The following is a 9356-nucleotide window of genomic DNA, read 5'->3' as shown; positions in this document are numbered from 1 at the left end:
GTCTTCCCTTTATCTTTGAAGGGAGACGCATTGACATGGTATAGGCTATGTGATGATACGAGATCATGGAACTATAGAAGATTGAAATTGGAATTTCATCAAAAGTATTACCCTATGCATCTTGTTCATCATGATCACTATTATATATATAATTTTTGGCCTCGCAAAGGAGAAAGCATCGCTCAAGCATGGGGGAGGCTTAAATCAATGTTATATTCGTGCCCCAATCATGAGCTCTCAAGAGAAACAATTCTTCAAAAAATTTATGCTCGGCTTTCTTATAATAATCGCACCATGCTCGATACTTCTTGTGCTGTCTCTTTTATGATGAAGACTATCGGATTTAGATGGGATTTATTGGATAGAATTAAACGCAACTCTGAAGATTGGGATCTCGACAAAGGTAAGGAGTCAGGTATGACACCTAAGTGTGATTGTGTTAAATCTTTTATGGATGCCGATATTTTCCGTAAGTTTAGCACTAAATATGGACTTGATTCTGAGATAGTAGCTTCTTTCTGTGAATCTTTTGCTACTTATGTGGATCTCCCTAAGGGAAAGTAGTTTAAATATCATCCTCCCATAGAAGTAAAAGTAGTTGCACCTATTAAAGTTGAAGAAAAGACTGTCACTTATAATGATCCTATTGTTCCTACTTGTTATGTTGAGAAACCACCTTTCCCTGTTAGGATAAAGGATCATGCTAAAGCTTCAACTGTGGTTCGTAAAAGCAATATTAAAACATATACACCTCCTGAGCAAGTTAAAGTAGAACCTAATATTGATATTGTTAAAGATCTCTTGTCTGATAATATAGATGGGCATGTTATTTACTTCTGTAATGAAACTGCTAGAATTGCTAAACCTAGTGATACAAATAAACCTAGACCTGTGGTAGGCATGCCTGTTATTTATGTTAAAATAGGAGATCATGGTAATCATGGCTTATGTGATATGGGTGCTAGTGCTAGTGTAATACCTATTGACTTATACAAAGAAATTATGCATGACATCGCACCTGTTGAGTTAGGAGAAATTGATGTTGCTATTAAACTTGCTAATAGAGATACTATTTCACCAATGGGAATTGTTAGAGATGTTGAAGTCTTGTGTGGGAAAACTAAATATCTTGCTGATTTTCTTGTTCTTGGTTCCCCACAAGATAGCTTTTGTCCCATTATATTTGGTAGACCCTTCTTAAATACTGTTGATGCTACCATAGATTGCACAAGGGATGTTGTTACTGTCGGCTTAGATGATATGACTCATGAATTTAATTTCTCTAAATTTAGTAAACAACACCGTGAAGAAGAATTGCCTAGTAAGGATGAAATTATTGGTCTTGCTTCTATTGCTGTACCTCCTAGTGATCCTTTAGAACAATATTTGCTAGACCATGAGAATGATATGTTTATGAATGAAAGGAGGGAAATAGATGAAGTATTCTTTAAACAGGCACCTATACTGAAACACAATTTGCCTGTTGAAATCCTAGGGGATCCCCCTCCACCTAAGGGTGATCCCGTGTTTGAGCTTAAACCGTTGCCTCATAATCTTAAATATGCTTATCTTGATGAAAAGAAGATATATCCTGTTATTATTAGTGCTAACCTTTCAGAGCATGAAGAAGAAAGATTATTGAAAACTCTGAAGAAGCACCGTGCTGCTATTGGATATACTCTTGATGATCTTAAGGGCATTAGTCCCACTCTATGTCAACATAAAATAAATTTGGAAGCAGATGCCGAACCAGTTTGTGATCCTCAACGACGTCTGAATCCTAACATGAAAGAAGTGGTAAGAAAAGAAATACTAAAGCTTCTGGACGCAGGTATAATTTATCCTGTTACACATAGTCAGTGGGTAAGTCATGTTCATTGTATCCCTAAGAAGGGAGGTATTACTGTTGCTCCTAATGATAAAGATGAATTGATTCCACGAAGAATTATTACAGGTTATAGGATGGTAATTGATTTTCGCAAATTAAATAAGGCTACTAAGAAAGATCATTACCCCTTACCTTTTATCAATCAAATGCTAGAAAGATTATGCAAACATACACATTACTGCTTTCTAGATGGTTATTCTGGTTTCTCTCAAATACATGTGTCGGCTCAAGATCAATCAAAGACTACTTTTACATGCCCTTTTGGTACTTTTGCTTATAGACGTATGCCTTTTGGTTTATGTAATGCACCTGCTACCTTTCAAAGATGCATGACGGCTATATTCTCTGACTTTTGTGAAAAGATTTGTGAGGTTTTCATGGACGACTTTTCCGTCTATGGATCTCCTTTTGATGATTGCTTGACCAATCTTCATTGAGTTTTGCAGAGATGTGAAGAAACTAATCTTGTCTTGAATTGGGAAAAGTGCCACTTTATGGTTAATGAGGGTATTGTCTTGGGGCATAAAGTTTCTGAAAGAGGTATTGAAGTTGATAAAGCCAAGGTTGATGATATTGAAAATATGCCATGTCCCAAGGACATCAAAGTTATAATAAGTTTCCTTGGTCACGCCGGATTTTATAGGAGGTTCATTAAGGACTTCTCAAAAATTTCTCGGCCTCTGACTAATTTATTACAAAAAGATATACCATTTGTCTTTGATGATGATTGTGTAGAAGCATTTGAAATACTTAAGAAAGCATTAGTCTCTGCACCTATTGTTCAGCCACCTGATTGGAATTTACCCTTTGAAATTATGTGTGATGCTAGCGATTATGCTTTAGGTGCTGTTCTAGGGCAAAGAGTTGATAAGAAATTAAATGTTATCCATTATGCTAGTAAGACTCTAGACAATGCTCAAAGAAATTATGCTACTACTGAAAAAGAACTTTTAGCAGTTGTATTTGCTTGTGATAAGTTCAGACCTTATATTGTTAATTCTAAATTAACTATCCACACTGATAATGATGCTATTAAATATCTTATGGAGAAGAAAGATGCTAAACCTATACTTATTAGACGGGTTCTCTTGCTACAAGAATTTGATTTGCATATTGTTGATAGAAAAGGAGCTGAGAACCCCATTGCAGACAACTTATCTAGGTTAGAAAATGTTCTTGATGACCCACTACCTATTGATGATAGATTTCCTGATGAACAATTAAATGTCATAAGTACTTCTCGTAGTACCCCTTGGTATGCTGATTATGCTAATTACATAGTTGCTAAATTCATACCACCTAGCTTCACATACCAACAAAAGAAAAAGTTCTTCTATGATTTGAGACATTACTTTTGGGATGACCCACATCTTTATAAAGAAGGAGTAGATGGTGTTATTAGACGTTGTGTACCTGAGCATGAACAGGAACATATCCTACGCAAGTGCCACTCCGAAACTTATGGAGGACACCACGTGGGAGATAGAACTGCACATAAGGTATTGCAATCTGGTTTTTATTAGCCTACTCTCTTCAAGGATGCCCGTAAGTTTGTCTTATATTGTGATGAATGTCAAAGGATTGGTAATATTAGTAGACGTCAAGAAATGCCTATGAATTATTCACTTGTTATTGAACCATTTGATGTTTGGGGCTTTGACTATATGGGACCTTTTCCTTCCTCTAATGGATATACACATATTTAAGTTGCTGTTGATTACGTTACTAAGTGGGTAGAAGCTATTCCAACTCGTAGTGCTGATCATAACACTTCTATTAAAATGCTTAAAGAAGTTATTCTTCCAAGGTTTGGAGTCCCTAGATATTTAATGACTGATGGTGGTCAACATTTTATTCATGGTGCTTTCCGTAAAATGCTTGCTAAATATGATGTCAATCATAGAATTGCATCTCCGTATCACCCACAGTCTCGTGGTCAAGTAGAATTGAGTAATAGAGAACTCAAATTAATTTTTCAAAAGACTGTCAACAGGTCTAGAAAGAATTGGTACAAGAAACTTGATGATGCATTATGGGCCTATAGAACTGCATATAAAAATCCTATGGGTACGTCTCCGTATAAAATGGTATATGGAAAAGCATGTCACTTAACTCTCAAACTAGAACATAAGGCATATTGGCTATTAAAGAGCTCAACTATGATTTTAAACTTGTCGGTGAAAAGAGGTTATTTGATATTAGCTCACTTGATGAATGGAGAACCCAAGCTTATGAAAATGCCAAGTTGTTTAAAGAAAAGGTTAAAAGATGGCACGACAAAAGGATACAAAAGTGTGAGTTTAATGTAGGTTATTATGTATTGCTATACAACTCCCGTTTAAGATTTTTTTGCAGGAAAACTTCTCTCTAAATGGGAAGGACCCTATGTTATCGATGAGGTCTATCGTTCCGGTGCCATAAAAATCAACAACTTTGAAGGAACAAATCCGAAGGTGGTAAACGGTCAGAGAATTAAACATTATATCTCAGGTAATCCCATAAATGTTGAAACCAATATTATTGAAACCGTAACCCCGGAGGAATACATAAGGGACACTTTCCAGAATGTTTGCAGACTCCAAAAAGGAATAGGTATGTGGCACGGTAAGTAAACCGACTCCAAAACAATTTTTAAGGCAATATTTGTCCGTTTTGGAATATTTAGAAAAATAGAAAATTAAGTAGCAGTCCGGGAAGGACACGAGGGTCCCATGAGGGTGGAGGGTGCGCCCCCTACCTCGTGAGCACCTCGTGTGCCTTCTGGACTCCATTTTCTTGCACGATACGTACTGTGGTCGGTAAAAATTCACTATATAATCTCCCGGGGGTTTTGACTCCCGTATCACGCAAAAATCTCCTGTCTTTGTTTCGTGCTGTTTTCTGTCAGGGTTGTCAAGGCCAGGCACTATGTCGTCTCCCTCCTCCTCCAACCATGAGGGCAACGATGCTTGGCTAATGAAGATAGAGCTGAAGAGAGAAGAACCTATGGAGATCAACAAGGATGAAGGGATCAAGAAGGCCATGGAGGACCAAGTTCCAGCAACAGAAGACACCCTTCAACTGGATCATAATCTTCTTACCCCTACAGAAATCGAAGCTTTCAAGATGATTGAGTTGGCTCGTATACAAAATAGTATCTCACACGTGAAAATATTTTGTTGAAGGAGCATATCATCGCACTCGAGGGCATTATCCGCAAGTTAGAAGACCTCCTACGCTCGATGTGCGACTATCCGTCATCAACAACTCCACCTTCTTCACCAACAAAGGAGATATAATCACATGGGTATGGGCACTCCCCTTGGCAACCGCCAAGCTTGGGGGAGGTGCCCCGGTATCGTATCACAATCACAACTCCTATCTTTACCGCTTTCCTTAGTTCAATCCTATTAGTAGTATTTTGATCTAGTAGAATAAAGTTTATGGCATGATCTAGTTTTAAGTTTTGCTTTATGATCTCTCTATGTAATCGAGTCTGTGAGCTATATAATAAAGATTAGTGTTGAGTCAAGGGCTTGATTTTCTTGCTATGATCTTGGGTGAATAAAAGAAAAGAGAAAAAGAATAAGAAGAAACAAAAGTTCATATTGATCTTATTGATAGTAATGACTTCACATAGAAAGAGTGTGATGATTAAAAGTTGTTGGGAGTTGGCAGACATAGCTTTTATCATCGTTGCAATTAATAGGAAGTAATAAGGAAAGAGAGGTTTCACATATAAATATACTATTATTGACATATTTTATGATTGAGAGCACTCATCAAAATATGACATGCTAAAGAGTTGATGTTGGACAAGGAAGACAACATAATGGGTTATGTTTTCTTATATCTGAGGTAAAGTATGTTGTCATGGATCATCCAACATGTTGAGCTTGCCTTTCCCCCTCATTCTAGCCAAATTCTCAGCACCAAGTAGAGATACTACTTCTGCTTCCAAATATCCTTAAACCAGTTTTTCCATGAGAGTCCACCATATCTACCTATGGATTGAGTAAGATCCTTCAAGTAAGTTGTCATCGGTGAAAAGAAACAAAAATAGCTCTAAATATGTATGATTGGTGTGGGAGAAATAAGCTTTATACGATCTTGTGATGTGGAAGTAATAAAAGCGACGGACTGCATAATAAAGGTTCATATCACAAGGGGCAATATAAAGTGACGTTCTGTCGCATTAATATTTTGTGCATCCGACCATAAAAGCGCATGGCAACCTCTGCTTCCCTCTACGAAGGGCCTATCTTTTATCATTATCTTCTACCTTATGCAAGTGTCATGGTGATCTTCACCTCTCCCTTTTTCATTTTATCCTTTGGCAAGCCCAGCATGTTGGAAAGAACCTGATATATATATATATATATATATATATATATATATATATATATAATTTGATGTAGGGGGTCATGAGTTATTATTGTTGACATTACCCTCGAGGTAAAAGGTTGTGGGGCGAAACTATAAGCCCCTATCTTTCTCTATGTCCGATTAAAACTCCGTAACCACAAGTATTGCGCGAGTGTTAGCAATTATGAAGGACTAGATGATAGTTGAGTATGTGGACTTGATTTTTTTAGCTCTGACATAGACTCTTTCTGATGTTATGATAAATTGCAATTGCTGCAATGACTGAGGTTATAGTTTGTTGGTTCTCAATAAGGTTTCTGATTCATACTTTTGCATTGTGAATAGATCATCACTTGAACATAAGTAATCATATGACAATATCTATGTATGTTGTTGTTATGAGAATAATCATGACGCCTCTACCTCTAAACATGGGGACATATTTATTGTTATCGGCTTTCGCTTGAGGACAAGCGAGGTCTAAGCTTGGGGGAGTTGATACGTCCATTTTGCATCATGCTTTTATATCGATATTTATTACATTATGGGATGTTATTTCACATTATGTCACAATACTTATGGCGATTCTCTCTTATTTTACAAGGTTTACATAAGGAGGGAGAATGCCGGCAGCTGGAATTCTGGGCTGGAAAAGGAGCAAATATTAGAGACCTATTCTGTACAACTCCAAAAGTCCTGAAACTCCATGAAATACCTTATAATAAATAATGAAAAATCCTCACCAAAGATGAAGACCAGGGGGCCCACACCCTTTCCACGAGGGTGGGGGGCGCCCCCCTAGGGCGCGCCCCCTACCTCGTGGCCCCCCTGGTGGCTCTCCGATGACCATCTTCTCCTATATGAAGCATTTCGTCGAGAAAAAAAATAAGAACCAACCTTTCGGGATGAAACTCCTCCGCCACGAGGCAGAACCTTGGCGGAACCAATCTAGGGCTCCGGCAGAGCTGTTTTGCCGGGGAAACTTCCCTCCCGGAGGGGGAAATCATCGCCATCGTCATCACCAACGCTCCTCTCATTGGGAGAGGGCAATCTCCATCAACATCTTCATCAGCACCATCTCATCTCAAAACCCTAGTTCATCTCTTGTATCCAATTCTTGTCTCCAAGTCCGGGATTGGTGCTAGTAGGTTGCTAGTAGTGTTAATTACTCCTTGTAGTTGATGCTAGTTGGTTTAATTGGTGGAATATCATATGCTCAGATCCTTTATGCATATTATTACCCCTCTGATTATGAACATGAATATGCTTTGTGAGTAGTTACGTTTGTTCCTGAGGACAAGGGAGAAGTCTTGCTATTAGTAGTCATGTGAATTTGTTATTCGTTCGATATTTTGATGAGATGTATGTTGTCTAGCCTCTAGTGGTGTTATGTGAACGTCGACTACATAACACTTCACCATTATTTGGGCCTAGAGGAAGGCATTGGGAAGTAATAAGTAGATGATGGGTTGTTAGAGTGACAGAAGCTTAAACCCTAGTTTATGCGTTGCTTCGTAAGGGGCTGATTTGGATCCATATGTTTCATGCTATGGTTAGTTTACCTTAATACTTTTGTTGTAGTTGCGGATGCCTGCAATAGAGGTTAATCATAAGTGGTATGCTTGTTCAAGTAAGAACAGCACCCAAGCACCGGTCCACCCATGTCAAATTATCAAAGTACCGAACGCGAATCATATGAAAGTGATGAAAACTAGCTTGACGATATTCACATGTGTCCTCGGGAGCGCTTTTCCTTATATAAGAGTTTGTCCAGGCTTGTCCTTTGCTACAAAAAGGATTGGGCCACCTTGCTGCACTTTATTTACTTTTGTTACTTGTTGCTCGTTACAAATTATCTTATCACAAAACTATCTGTTACCACTTATTTCAGTACTTGTAGAGAATACCTTGCTGAAAACCGCTTATCATTTCCTTCTGCTCCTCGTTGGGTTCGACACTCTTACTGATCGAAAGGACTACGATAGATCCCCTATACTTGTGGGTCATCAGGGGTCAGTCCGGTGGGATCCTCCTCGGGGTGAAATGCGAATCTTTACATGTGTTTAATGTGGTTTCGAAGATTTTACCATCAAATTTCTTGTACGGTCGAAAGTTGCTGGCTTCAGATGGGCCTTGGTTGCCGTAGATGGTGCGGCCCAGCCAAAGCTCAAACCGGATTTACTAGCGGATCTGTTGAGTATTTGTGGTGATGAAAGACTTCCCATTTAGGTGGGGGAGACTTCAATATAATTAGAAGACAAGACGAAAAAATAATGACAATTTCTAGGGGAGATGGTCATTCATGTTTAATACGATCATTGAAAGTCTTGAGTTGAGGGAGATTGACCTCACTGGGACACAATTCACTTGGGATAATTCTTTACCAGCACCTACTTATGAGAACTTAGACCGGGTTCACACTAGTATTGAGTGGGAACAAAAATTTCCTTTGGTAATGGTTCATGCCCTAGAGAGGGCTATTTCTGATCATACTCCACTGTTGGTTGATTCTGGGGAAGCGACACATGTGGGCAACAGAAATAATTTCTGTTTTGAATTAGGATGGTTTGAGAGGGAAGGCTTCCTTGATCTCATTGCAGCCGAATGGGCCAAGGAGTCGGGTGGGATATCAAATATTGATAGATGGGAAAACAATATTAGACACTTGCGCCAATTTTTTAGAGGATGGGCCAAGAATCAAAGTGGTTTATATAAAGTAGAAAAGGAGAGACTGATACAAATTATTAATGAGCTTTATTTGAGTGCGGAAACCACACTTCCTAATATGTCTGACCGGAATATTAAAAATGAGGCGGAGAAGAAGTTACAAGCTCTTTTGCGAGAAGAGGAGATGAAATGGGCACTTAGAGAGAAGATATCTAAGATAGTCCAAGGGGAAGATAATACCCAATTCTTTGATCTCATAGCTAATAGGAGACACCGGCAAAAGAAAATTATTCAACTTTAACAAGATGAGGGTACAATTTTAGGGCATGAGAACCTCAAACTGTACATATCCAATTATTATAAAAAGCTTTTCGGAGTACCAGAAGAAAATTCTATATCCCTAGACGAGAGGGAGATCGGGGATATACCTCAGCTTAGCTCCAACGAGAATGAGGTG

This window comes from Triticum dicoccoides, chromosome 2A (genome assembly GCF_002162155.2).
Source record: "Triticum dicoccoides isolate Atlit2015 ecotype Zavitan chromosome 2A, WEW_v2.0, whole genome shotgun sequence".
Classification (NCBI taxonomy): Eukaryota; Viridiplantae; Streptophyta; class Magnoliopsida; order Poales; family Poaceae; genus Triticum; species Triticum dicoccoides.
This window is presented reverse-complemented; position numbering follows the sequence as displayed.